Genomic DNA, 13995 nt, shown 5'->3' with positions numbered 1-13995 from the left:
TATGCGGAATCCGCCATTCGTCAAGGGACGCTTGAAAAAATCGGGTCGTTCCTTGGGCACAAGCGCACGTCCTCGCGCACGCTCGCGCGCGAGGCGGCGGAAGAGGCGGACGTCGATATTTATAACGACGACGAGGATGTCTTTTTATTCGGAGCTCGGAAGAGGTCGAACTCGCGTATGTGGAAAATATAAGGATATGCCGGAAAAGATTCGTCGATTCTGTTGTCGCGGACTATATAGGGTGAGGCATAACTAACACATCGCTTTGAATATCTTCGAAAAATAAGACTGGATGAAAAGAAATACTAAATTTTAAGGACAACTGCTCCGAAGAATGATAAAGATTGAGTACATAAAGCCAAGTAACTAAACACGGATGTTTTAGTGAGAGAATAAGATTGTTCATCGTGTATCGCGAATGTACTGAAGATTTTCGGACGAAGGAATTCCTCCTGGCTGAGGCAAAAATTTGCTTATTAATTTATTTAGTGATCGATTAAGGGTTTTCAAGGGATTCGTATTTATAACGATATTATTGGGAGTCGAGGGGTCGATTCATACGTGGAAGGCCGATTCATCGCGTTCGTTTGCCCGAAAATCTTCGGTACGTTCGCAGTACATAATAAACAATTTCATCCTTCCGCAACAATATTAATATTGATAATATTAATATTTAAATGGCACTAGAATATTCATATTTTGACTTCTCATGTATTCTTTAGCTTCTTATACATTTCACCTTGAAAATAGCACATTTTGGTTACAGAAGCGACGACATCATTGGTGTGAACGCAGTTTTCTGTTAAGTAAATTTCTCTCTCACGTTTATCATAATATTTCGAAGACATTCAAGATGGTAACGATTATCGCCTCACCCTGTACACACGGTATTGCGTGTACTCATGTGAGAAAAGGAACGTGAAGTGAGCTTGTGTAGATATGTCGTCTGTGTATTATTTCATTTCGCAAACGTGCGTTACTTTCAGGTAAACGCACGCGCCATATATAAATTTACAAATACATACGTATATATTTTGTCGCTTGGCGCGAGGATTCCTTTTCCGACGGGACAATTTTTCCCAATGTTATCTTCAGCGTTTCAAATAATACAGCATCGGAGATACCGGCCCGTTACATTTCCGGGCGAAAAATAGTCATTCTTTTATCGACGGCGCTCGACAAGAACGTTTTTTCTTCCCCGTCGGGAGGGGAAATGTTTGAAGTGGAAATATTTTTTTATGCAATATTTGTTGGCAATTGTTTGAAGAATCAACAGCGGCCGCCGGGCGCCCGGTTGAAAGTGCGTTTCGCGTCTACGGTGGAAAAAGGGCTCGCCCGTACGCGCACGGTTAAAATACGTGTCTTCGTCGCCGACGTTTCCGAACTTTCGGAAACTCATTTCGCGCGCCGACAGTCCGCGAAATAATAGGCGGCCGTTGACAAAACACGCGCCCAGAGAAATTCGAGGGAATCACGCGGTATGTATCACGCGGCCGCCAACGAAATCGGAGACAGCGAGAAAAAAATACGGTGTATTCCGCGGAGACTGCATACCGCGGAAGGGGCCGGAAATAGCCGGTCGAAATAACGGGATACGCTCGTGGGGCCGTCGTGTATAACAGCTTCCGCGCGTTCGTTCGCAAGAACGAACTCCGGGTCCGAATTTAAATGAAAGCGTCCCCGTCGCTTCTGCTATCTTTATCCCGAAATTGTTTCTCGCGGGTTCTGCATTTTTCTTTTTTTTTTTATCCACGTCCCCCGCGGCCCACGACGATCTCTTCGTAATTTTCCCTTTGTTTCTCCTTTCATTTCCTCCTTTTTAATTGATTCCCGAGGCATTCGCGAAAAAGGAAAACAGAGGGCACCTCCGCCCCTCCCCCCTCCCCTCTTAATGAGCACTTGCCGGTAAACTTTGCAAGTTAAACTCAACGGGGACAGCGGATCGCTTGTATTTTTCATTTATTTTCAGAGTTTCTCCCCGCGCTCTTCGTTCCCCCGACCACCCGTTTCATTTCACACCGTTCGCGCGCCGCCATCATCGTGAGAAATGATGAAATATTGATCCCGCAGAAATCACGTATTCTTTTCGACCTCGCTATTCGCAGTCCGATTATTAATGGTCTCACTGAGTGTGAGCGACGTCTCAGCGAGAGCACGGTTCGCAGGAGTGGGCGTGTATAAATAACGAAATAACGTTAGTTGCAAATTCGCAAGTCGCTTTTCCCGCGTTCAGCTCGCGATTTCCGCGAACGGTCGATGCGGGGCCGAGAGACGGAAAGAGAAAGAGAGAGGCGGAGAAAGAGAGAAAGGGAACACACAGTGTACCACCACGTGCCGCATTATCCGCTTTGACAGTCAAAAGTGGTGCAGCCATATTTAAAGCCGCGCTGCGTTATACGGTCAGGTGTGCGCGCTGCTCCCTGAATAATGCAGAGCACGCCTAACCGCTATGAATCAGCATCAGACGGAATGGGTCCTCTCGTTGTAGCTCATACTTCTTCTCTATCTTTTCAGCCCGGTAAAGATTCAGCATAAGCAACGGCCAGACGCCATAAGGACGCGTCCTCTCGGCGGGAACAATTTGTCGCTTTATTTCGGAACGAAGTGGCGGCCATTTTTTGTCCCTCATCCCGCGCGATCCGTTTCTCCTCAATCCCGGTCGTTATCCCGGGGATGTGCGAGCGATTTCTCCTCCTCCTTCTCCGAGGACGACGCGTCGTTTTTTTGTCTTACGCCTCCGTCGTGCATTTCCGTGCTGCGAATTTCGCAGTTGGCAAATCGACGGCCGAAAATGTCGCCTCGAGTGACACGCGAGTTAAGAGTTTACTGTTTTACCCGGAAACGCCGCGAGATGTGCTCGAGAGAGAGAGAGAGAGAGAGATTCGCTCGCGACAATCGCGCGAGAAACAACTGCGTGGGCAACAAAGTGAGGCAACCGAATCCCCGTCGAAAAAGTTCCAAGACGCGTGTCGACACTCCGTCGCACTCCGACGTTCGCGCGCGAAATTTCACCGACGACTGGCTTCGAACCGCGCGACAACAACTCGCTCGGCGAGCACTGACTGTCCGTGTGAGAGCGTCTTGCCTTAAACGATTCTAAACACCGGGCGAACAATAGATCACAGACAATAGACCGTTGACACGCGTCTACGGGAAAAAAAGGCAAGATAATAGACGGCGACTGTCAACACACGGTAAACAGGTTTCTCGCTGAAAGTCGAACGCACCAACGAGTCCGACGGCTCTCCTAAAGCTCGAGTAAATGTTGCGAATGTTACACACGTGCTGTGCACGATGAATTTTTCGAGATGGATATTACCACATGAATATATTACACGATTCGCGATGGATTCTGAAAGTTTCAGTTGCCGGTTCTCGCTTCCGGTGCGATTCGCTAGTATTAATATGTTGACCCGCCAATGCACAGTAGTTTGGAAGTAAACATTTATGGGGAAAACCTCTGAATCTTCTGCGTGATGGGAACGTTTTTCTTTTATATATACGGAAAATGCCTTTAAAAGAGAAAAGTATTTGTAAGTGGAGAAAACTATTTGTAAGTGGTTCAACATTTATCTCACTTTCTTAGATTAAATACATAAACTCAACAACATTTATCTCACTTTCTTAGATAAAATAATTCTATTTTCTTATGAATGGTTTTTTTTTTCTTAAGGGTGCGTCACTTCTTCTTTTACGATATTCTTGAATAGGAAAGGAATTTACAACATTTTGGGAAAGATTTTATGTATTCATTTATACTCGGCTCCGCCATCATGGTTTGAATCTAATCGACGATTAACTCAATGGAATTGACTAGACGCATTAGCCAATTATCTGAATTGATCAATGTGATTGGTCAATTCCATTAAGTTAATCATCGATTAAATTTAATCTACGATAACGGAGCCATTAGTTGAGTATTTTTATTTTCCGATCCTCTCCAAACCTCATGCAGAGGCCGATAAAACACGTTATATGGATCTAGAAAAGGTCAATTATTTCTGAAAAATGTAAAAAAGAAGCAAACCAAATTCTGATAGTGTAAATGTTGACAATTATTATACAAGTGTAGCTTTTCCCCAGAAACTTTTAAAATCTTTCCCGAACTATTTGGAAGAAAATACTTTTTCATTGTAACATTACGCTTATTTCACAACCACAAATCTAGTTATTATTTCACTTCAGAACTAAGAAAAATACGACAAAATGTGGAATTACTTACTTCGTAGCATATTCTTTTAGCGTATTAAATATATATAATGTCATCACACATACACACATCACTATTTAAAATAATATAATATACAGCACACACAATTTTGATGTAATAGATATGATTAAAAGTTACCTTTGACTGAACAACATTTTTAGCATCACATTTACCGATAAATAATAAAATGATAAAAAAATATAATAAAAAATAAAATTATGAAAAATAATGAAGGATAACGATTTATGATCATTTAATTATAAGATAATTCGCGACAAAATTGCATTTATATCAACTTGAAGTTAAACTTTAAAGAATGAATTTTGGTCAAACAGTATCTATCTTAGACCAATGTGCAATGCTCAACTGTGCACGTTGGTCACTAGCGAGCTCCATGATAGTCAACATATTAATGTTCTTCGCGCACAGGCAAGAAGCGCGCCGGAAGCGATCGACTTCGGAATGGATGGAATTTTTACAATTCTGTGCAAGAAGAGTAAAGATCAAAAGCGTAAAGAGCAACGATGACCAACAATACACACACACGCACACACATTATGAAGGACTGTTTCCCCTTTCGTAATTACGGGAAAAACAGTGCCCGCATAAAGAAGCATTGTCTCCATTGTGAGGGGTCATAATTAAATGAAGCACTTCCGTTGCACCTCGCGAGAAACTCGCAATCTGGAAGAGTTGTCGCAGAAACGCGCTACCCGCTCTCTTCGGCTCCTCTCCTATCTCCCCCCTCCCCCCTCTCCTCACTTCCTCTCCTACTCTTTCCTTTTCGAGCTTAAATGCCGCCCGGTAATTAGGCCACTCACACACAGACCATCGACGGGGGACAAAGAGCGGCCAGAAATATTTTCCGACCGGAATGGAAATAGACAAAGCGGGGCGCATCCGTCGTTGTTAATCAACGTCCGATGAGATGGGCCCTGCATCTCGAAATCCTTGTCCACGCATCGCTTTTTAAATAATTCCCTCTGCTCTTTCGTAATTCGTGTATTGAAATACCCCGGGTTATTCTCCGATACACAAAGCGTGACCTAAAACGAGCTCAGCGTGTCCATATTTCTTTAATTCGCCGTTCTTTCTCCATCTTATTCTATTCCATCGCCCCTTCCGTCCCCTGTTATCCACCACACTCGCGACATCTCGTTAAAATGTAACCGTATTTTTCCCATTATCGTTTTATCATACAGAATAAATAGCGGGCTGAATAAATAATTAATGTTTCGACGTCAGTTTTCATTTGTGGAATCCGATTTTCTAAAACTATTCCGAAGATGTGACGCGCGAGTGCTTCTTATACTCGTCGCGAAAAATGATGTCAAAATTAAAATAAGGACAAAGTCCCGTCGGAGAACTCGTTTCGATGTAATTGATTTGTCACTGCGTCATATAACTCCTTAACGGTCGTTAACTCGTGAATGTCCGTTTGTGCAAACGTCATGATGAATACGGAAAAACGCCGACGAATATGAATAGAAATCGGAATACTGAAGTGGATGGGGACGCGCGACGGCAAGAGAAATAAATAATAAATAACGTTACCGAGACTTTTCGACTTTCCATTCGGGCTTTCCATCAGGGAAATTAGCCCCGCTGTCATGGAACTCCAATTATACTCGGTGTCCCGCGTAATATCTCTCTCTCTCTCTCTCTCTTTCTCTTTTTTTCTATGTGTGTATGTGTGTGTATATATAGAATCAGCATATTCCCAGAACGCCTGAATCTCGTACTCGCGCAGAAAAGAATCTCAAACGGAATACGTAAGTGGCCTTTTTTTGCAAGAAGCGCGTGAGGTAAATGACGAAAAGTTAAAAGGAGCGATTCGGTTCACGACCGTGTGCAAAATTACGCGAACGTCGACGTGAAGATTTTACGTGGGACGCGAGGAAGACCTGTGCCGAAGGATGAAAAACCGACACCAATGATCTTCGAGTTCGGCCGTTGCCTTTGTCTCTTTAAATGCAGAAGAGAATAGCTTTGCGTAAATAATAACGCGAAACGCCGAAGAGGGTCACTAGCTGACCTTCTTCAGCGATTCTAGACCGTATTAACAGTCGTTACTTGAAATTTATCTCACGTAAAATACTCAGACGTGAAGAGTTAAAAGTTCCTTTGTTAAATCGCGACTATAAATATCGTCTCACATATGTCACACATGATGCAATTAAAAATTTCCGATTGCACTCTTAAATCCCTATCAAATTACTTATGACTGTTTAAGTTTCGTTGCGATCCCGAATATAAAGTGTCACATATTAAAAAAAAAAGATTCAATTTCGAAAAGCCCAGATTTACCTCAGTTTCAGTTCAACTTTAAGTTCAGATTCAATTGTTTTACAAGTTTTTTGTCACGACTATAAATACAGACCTAAATTCTGATCGGAGTATCTCACGTAAGACACATATTTCGCAGGTCATAACTATTAATACAAGTCTGTAAAAGTCGGACAATTGAAACCGATATCTGATTGTAAAAACCCCGATCAAAGTTATCTGTCGTTCCTTCTCGCGTTCGGAATCCTCGCCGTCGGCGAAGCTCCGTATTTAAACAGTTTATGAAATTCCCGTCTCTTTAACTCCACATCGATAATGCACCCGTCTTTCACCTACTTCCGACCGTCGAAGAAGGAAACTCGAAGAAAGACCGCTTACTTTCGGGGCGATAAATTCCGGACGAATGCAGTTCGTCTTATCAAGTTTATGTAAAGCCTTATCTGCATCTTTCATTCGGTTTAGGGGGCCAACTTTAATCACCCCTCACGGTCGATAACCGCAAACTCCTATAAATCTCTCATCGTTTACCCGCGTTCGCCTCGCACAACAAGCGACTCTAATCAGGTATCCCCGACCGGCTGCGAAATTAGCTATCGCGCAAATTCGTTCGCTCTGATGAAAGTAACAAATTCAATGAACGTCGGAGAAACGATGCGAAAGATTGTCGCATGATCGTACGACCGCCCGTCACCTCTCGACGATTAAATCCTGTGTTAACCCATCGACATTAATTTCCACTTTGAAAAGTTTAATGGAAACTCAATTTCTGGTCCTCAAATTTGAAGGTGATTTTAACTCCCGGTATAAATTTCAACGACATTATCGGAAATCGTTGCGCGACTCGCATTGGATATTAATGCGAGCGCGATAAAATAAACCTGACGTTTCCGACTTACACGCACACGGCTCTCAATGCCTAAGGAGGTTCGAGCGTTTGATTAAATATCAAATCAATGTGTACATTGATTTTGCACAATGTTGTAAATTTATACAGTGCAAGCATGTGTGGAAACCTCATAATTCAACGAATTTGTTCGAATTTGACACGCGTGTGCATAAAGTAGGAGTTTAATGGGCAGTAATAATAAAATAAACATATAAGCATGTTTTAGTGAAGTATCACATAAAATTGATCGTCAGAGGAGGGTTGAAGAGGAATTTCGATCTATCGATGAGAATATTCGTATAATTTCTATTTTGTCACTTTTTTAATATTTGATGATTAATTTTTAATAATTTTAAGATAAAAAAATATACGTACTATGACATTTACGAATTTCATCTCGCTAATATTGTTGCGAAATTATGTTTTTAGTAGCCATTTCTGGCAGAACATTGTTGAAAATATATTCATTGACTAGAGAATGGCGCAAGAACCTCCTTAACACGACGATCGACTCATCGGATGAATTCAGCGTCGTAATACCAACCGGTCGGAATACGGTGCGCCGGCGGGATGCTTAAGGGTTAAAGCCCCGCGAACGTTTCGTTGTTTCCAGCGGGAGCTCGAAATTCCTATGCAGAGGAAAATCACGCGTGGAAGCTGTTTTCTTTCTACTTCTCCGCGCTGCAAGAAAAGTTCTCGGGTTTCGTTCAAGATAACCGTTCCGAGAGTCTCGCGGCAAGTTACGGCTCGCTCCCAAAGGTGAAATTAGAAAAAGTTTTCCCGTTTGTGCGGATGCTGCTCGGCCAGTATCAATCCCATGGACTTGCGGTATTTCGGATGCCGAAGCGTCTCGTGATCTACACGGTGTCCCGAAAGTGGCTCGGAGGTTTGCGCTCGTTCGAAACGGACAAATGGGCCGAGCGAAAACAGCAATCGGACTTTTGATTCGCTAACGATCGCGATCGCGATCGCGGTTGCAGATCCCATCGATCCCGCGTAATGATACGTTACTCATTGAATCTGAACCGCGCAGGAGCTTGTAACAGGAACAAGAGATCGGAGTGTAATAAATTTCTCCCGAGTCTCGCCGCAATCTCCCTAAATTTTTTCGGCAGCGAGCGCGCGCGGAATCGAAGGAATCGATCTCGAGTGGCTGCTCTCTCTCTCTCTCTCTCTTTCTGTCTCCTCTCGAGCGTCCCGGGAGAAGTCCTCGGGACTTTTCTTCTTCGGCCACTTCTTACATTCTCCTGCCGGAGCGAATATCTCCTCCGAACAACAATTCCCAAGGACGCGCCGGCGGAGCGGGAGTACGTTCTTCTCGAGTCTCTTGTTCATTCCGGGGCTCTTTTTTCGTTCTCACTTTCAACGAGTTTCCGAGGAGGACACGCGTTACCGTCGAGAGCAGCTTTCAGCACGGTCTGCCTTAACAAACGAACCTGACCGAGCAGCGTAGCACTGTGCAGAGATAGAGAGAGAGAGAGAGAGGGAGAAAACGCGATCGTTTTGATCGATAGCGCCGTTCCATTGTGCAAAGTGTGTAGTAACCGAACTAAAAGACTCGAGTTTCGGATTAAATGGAAAATCCAATTTTCCGCGGGAAAGCACCATTAAATACGAACGTCCGAACAAACGCTTCCCGCGGAAACACTGTTTTACGGTTTTCACAATAGAACACGGTGATAAAAACAGAGCTGTTTGACATGACGCGAATGTAATTTTCTGACGCTATATTTTCTGACGATAATATCACCCGCCATAAAGCACGATAATTCGTATTTTTATATGTTCGCTAATAAATAAGCTCTCTCTCTCTCTCTTCTCTCTTTCTCTCTTGCTCTCTCTCTCTCTCTTTCTATTAAAGCGACATTAAGAATTCCAATTTTACCTTCATTGAATGTTAAATACAGTAAAGTACGTGTAAAATGCATTCGTGCAATTTGCATGGAGCAACATAAATTATTGATTTTTCGATTAGCGAACGATATATGTGAATAAACATCGTTGCGCGTAACCCTTATATATGCGCGAGGCGAACGCTGTTTATGTGAATGTAGAAATTTTCCGAGCACCATTCGCCGGCACAGCATGCCCCGACGCGATTCGGGGCGATATTTAACCGCGATCCAAGTAATGTCCCGATTATTACTCCGGGCGATTATAATCTCGATCGCGGGATAATCGATATATCAGCGAGTTATTTGTCAATACTCTCGCCGTTGGATATCGGATCAATTATTAAAAATAATAGACGCGCATACACACATATGCACGTACACATTGGATTGTGAATACAGAGAAAAAGATTCCTTTCGATTTAGTGCACGTATTTGTTTGACTTAGGTTTGTTGAATGTAAACAACATAAATAATATAATATCAAATATCATCTTGTTCGAATGAAAATGTTGGTCTTCCATTAGAATAAATCATGTTTGATGGGAAAACAGTATTATTTAGGGGGAATAATATTTTATTCTCAATAAAAAACAAAATAAAAGAAATATTTTATTTGACGTGCAGATATTTATTGTTTGAGAAACCGAACGATCCTGTTTGTCGAATCAAACGTTCGTTTATATCCGTCAAATATTTATCTGCTCTGTTCCAAAAGACAAATTTGCTTCAGTCAAGGAAATTTTATTAAATCTAAAGAAAATATTTCTCTATGCGATAAGTAATTCTGGACTTTTTCAGATTTATCTATCGTCATTTTAATGAAACGATTACATTTTTATGCCGTTGCAATTTTATGAAACAATGTATGCGCCGTTTAAATCTACGATGATCTTCTTTGCGCACGTTGCTTCGCGAAATCACGACGGCATAAAAATCTAGCCGTTTCATTTCATCTGCAAAATCCGAAATTACATCTTACACAATCCATGTGCACACACACACACACACACGCACACACATACATAGATCGCATCCCGCTCGCAAACGCGTAGGCTCGATCATAGGTCTCGTTACGCCCGGAAATCCCTCGAATTATGGTGGCAACTGGAAATCTCATCCTCGCGAGACGAAGCGAGGCGAATATCACACCGAGAAATTCATCTCGCTGGTCCGCCGGCACAAAGTGGCGCCTCGGCGAGGATATTTCATCCTGGAACCGGTTGCGCCCGCTACCCACCCTGCTGTCTCTGCCCACTGCGCCTCGCATCCTTCCCGCGGAGCTCCCGGCCGCGAGCAGACGATCAATTAGAAAAGTTAAATTACTTCCTGAAATAAATTATTTACTAATCCACGAGTGACGCCCTTTCGTGCCGTCCTCTTCCCGCCCTCTTTCACGGAGACTCACGTTAAATCCCTGCAACCTCGCCACCTTCCCCACCTCCGTCTGTCAGCGAGTGTCAATTACGATTAAGGTGGCTTTATGTATGCCGAACTCGACGATGGAACTTTCTCGGATCCGAAGAACTTCCCCGGAACTCGGAAAAATCCGGAGACCCGTCTCCGATGATGTTCGTCGCACGGCCAGCGGCGAAGCGTCGGCCAACAGATCGCGACGAATAGACCGAACGAACGGACGAAAAAAATAAGAAAATTACGTAAGGTCCGGTAGAGCAAACGTACAACCTGTTGTGCGGGCAGGCAGGCAGGTAGGTAGCCAGACAGGGTAGGTAGGTCGCGACCACGTGGGAGTACCTGCTATCTATCTGATTGCGTTACACGACCCACGAGGATTTCCAGCGAATGGAAATGTGTCAGCGTGCAGGCAATATCGGGAGCTATCGGATAACATGTCGGAACGTCTCCTTCTTGGCGAACCGATTCTGACGGATTAAGGTCGCCCGGTATACATATACGTCGACTGGCTGATTAGTTTCCCCGAACCACGTCGACGTGAATTCGCGACGGATAGTTGGCGTTCCCCATCTAAACTAATCGTCGCGCACGCCCGATTATACGTCCAATTATTTCGTTCCTCGCTCGCGAATTTAATTGTAATCCGGCGCGGAATTAATATATAAGTCGAATTCGTTCGCGCGATTGCTCGAACGCTGCGTCGACGCGCCGCGATCTCATCGCCGGCGGAGGTCGACGCGTGCCAACCGGCCGAATAGACTCGATACGGGGTGGTAATTAAGTCATTGGTGTTTGACAAAATCCTACAGTCAGTGTGTGTGTGTATGTATGTGTGGGTGGCAGAGGTTGCAACGCTTTTATTTTGATGAACTTCGAAACGCATCCATTATCGAATAGGAAAAACTTTTTATCTCCTTACTCTTTATCTTCTGTGAATTATTCTTCTGAAAATTTATCTTCCGAGGATTTTACTAAAAATTACTTTTTCTTCTGGATTCTACGGATTCGTTGTAAAATTGATTGAAAAAGGAGAAATAGATATTTAATACATTTACTTCTTTGGTGGCAAAATGCGTCTTAATTTCGATTAATCGGAAATAAGGCATATTTCTGTGAGATGAACCTTATATCCCACAAATAAATTTTTCAGTACATTTCTCTCAATGTATAAAGCGTATCAAATAATTTTGATCAATAAACCCATGTCCGTCGAAACAGTTTATTTGTGGACATGAGTTTGTTGACAAAAAATACTTGTCTTGGTGTTCTTTATAAGCACTCGAAGTTTGTCGGTCTAATTTCGGGACACGCTCTGTACACAGAGAAAAAAGTTTCATTGGACTTGGTATACACGTTTGTTTGACTTGGGTTTGTTTAATATAAACGATCTAATTTAATATCGCATGATATATCGTTGATTTTTTTAATATTAAAGCTCGAAGTTTAATATACTTGGCCATCTAAGATTCCCGCATAAACAGGCCTGGTCAATCCGAGGAGCACACCAACAAAGAAATAAATAGTTCTCGGTCATTTAATTCGCGAGCGTCGCAATATTTTCCCTTTATCCCTTTATCGCGAGACAATTTTTTTTTTTATTCGACAACCATGAAATTTATACGCGAAGGCATACTTACTCGGACTACATGTACAGATCGCTTTGGATTTATAGCAGATCCGCATGTCGAGGTGCACCAGACTTTCTTGAAGGCGCAGCGCGTCGAAGGATCATAAGTTTTTATCCTCCGGCATTCAGACCGAATTTCTCGGTCCGACCGTGTCGCGAGTCCCTTATCCCTCGTATAAGGCGTCGACGTCGACGGAATTTCAGGTTTTACTAGTGGCGGAGGAGCGCTCTCCGATTAACGTAAACTCAATTTCCGCCGGAATTTTTCGGTAAAGCGCGCTACGTGGCTCACCAGTAATGCGAATTTGCAAAATGCATTCTCGTCATTCGTCAGATCATTCGACAAAAAACTGATGTTTTTTCCAATAATTTGTATATAAATTACCTCAACAAACACACACACATACACGCGCGTGCGAAACGAGCGCGGCTCTTTCGATTATTCGCGCGATATTCCAATCTGACGGGGCTGTTTGCGGCTTCTGCCTTGTTGTAAATGAAATTATTAATAATATTTTCAGTCAATCCGCATGCGAAGAGAGCGATATCCAAATGACGGATTGAAAGCGTCGAAATGAAACCGCGTCGGATAACGCGCGAGCGATGACCGAGCGTATCTCCGCGAATACCTAACGGAGCTCCGGTAATTAATAGCGGATTCGTCTCGATCGGCGGCTCAATTATCCGTCACTTTAAACACCGCATGTGACAGCGGGGGGTGGGGGTGGGGGGGACCTTTGTACATATTAATTCACGTCCGTGCGTCTGCACGTCGCGCGCGCGCGCCACGGGCAAAGCTATCCCGAGTTCGGAAACCGCAAGCTGCTTCCTGCAAGCTACTCCGTAGTCTCTGATGCGCGCGCGTTATAGCTCCGGCTTACAACCGCACTGACTCTGTCGTGCTTCGTAACGCGGTCGCTTTGTTAAAAGTCACGTGTTCACGCTCGGGGGCGCGGATCCGGCCGCGACGAAGATCGATTAAATGATCCCTCTCACCTGCGAGCTCCATCGACGACCGGCCGAGCGGGCGAACGGATGTCGTCCGTGTCCAGGATGGATCCTGGAATATATCGTGGAGCGAAAAAGGAGGAGAGGGAGAATAAAAAAAACGTCGAATGGCAGGAGGACAACAACGGGTTATCGCCGAACTTCGCGGCGGGCGGGGGAGGTTTATGAGGAACTGCGTTCGGAAGGGGGGGGGGAGGGCGGGGGATGTCCATGGAACGAAAAACTCAAGCTGGAGGACACGTGCGAGCGTGAGAGAGAGAGAGAGAGAGAGAGAGATTGCGACTATTAAGGATTCCAATTAAACTTGAATTCGCGCGACAACACGACGTAATTCCGGTTAATAAAGGAGAAACATAGAGAAAACAAAATTTCTGGAACGGACTCGATGTGGATATTGTGTTTTCAAGCGCAATACGTTACGAGCGCGTGCACGCGCGATTCGAAGCACTTTTTTTTCCCCCCGGAGACAGTTAATATTGAATTCAATTTGTATTGTTCCGCGCGTAAAACCGCGCGTGGCGAAAAATCGCTAATAAATACGGCAAAGAGAGCATTCCGCGCCGTTTTGCGGAGATTTTACAAAGTTTATTTTTTATAATAACTGCAATTCCGATGAAATTAATGGTCGCCGTAATGCGACCGAAAAATTGTTCCGCGGAGCGGGTATTTT

At 43.8% G+C, this 13995-nt stretch overlaps 1 protein-coding gene across 5 annotated transcripts in view; it reads right to left on the bottom strand.

Moving 5' to 3' along the window:
• The window catches only part of LOC106743733 (neurexin-1), a 305519-nt gene that overhangs the window by 86360 nt on the left and 205164 nt on the right, over positions 1-13995 (bottom strand). The gene's annotated exons all lie outside the window — the stretch shown is intronic.

The sequence above is a fragment of the Dinoponera quadriceps genome, unplaced genomic scaffold (genome assembly GCF_001313825.1).
Source record: "Dinoponera quadriceps isolate SergipeBrazil2010 unplaced genomic scaffold, ASM131382v1 scaffold690, whole genome shotgun sequence".
NCBI classification, from domain to species: domain Eukaryota; kingdom Metazoa; phylum Arthropoda; class Insecta; order Hymenoptera; family Formicidae; genus Dinoponera; species Dinoponera quadriceps.
This window is presented reverse-complemented; position numbering and strand designations above follow the sequence as displayed.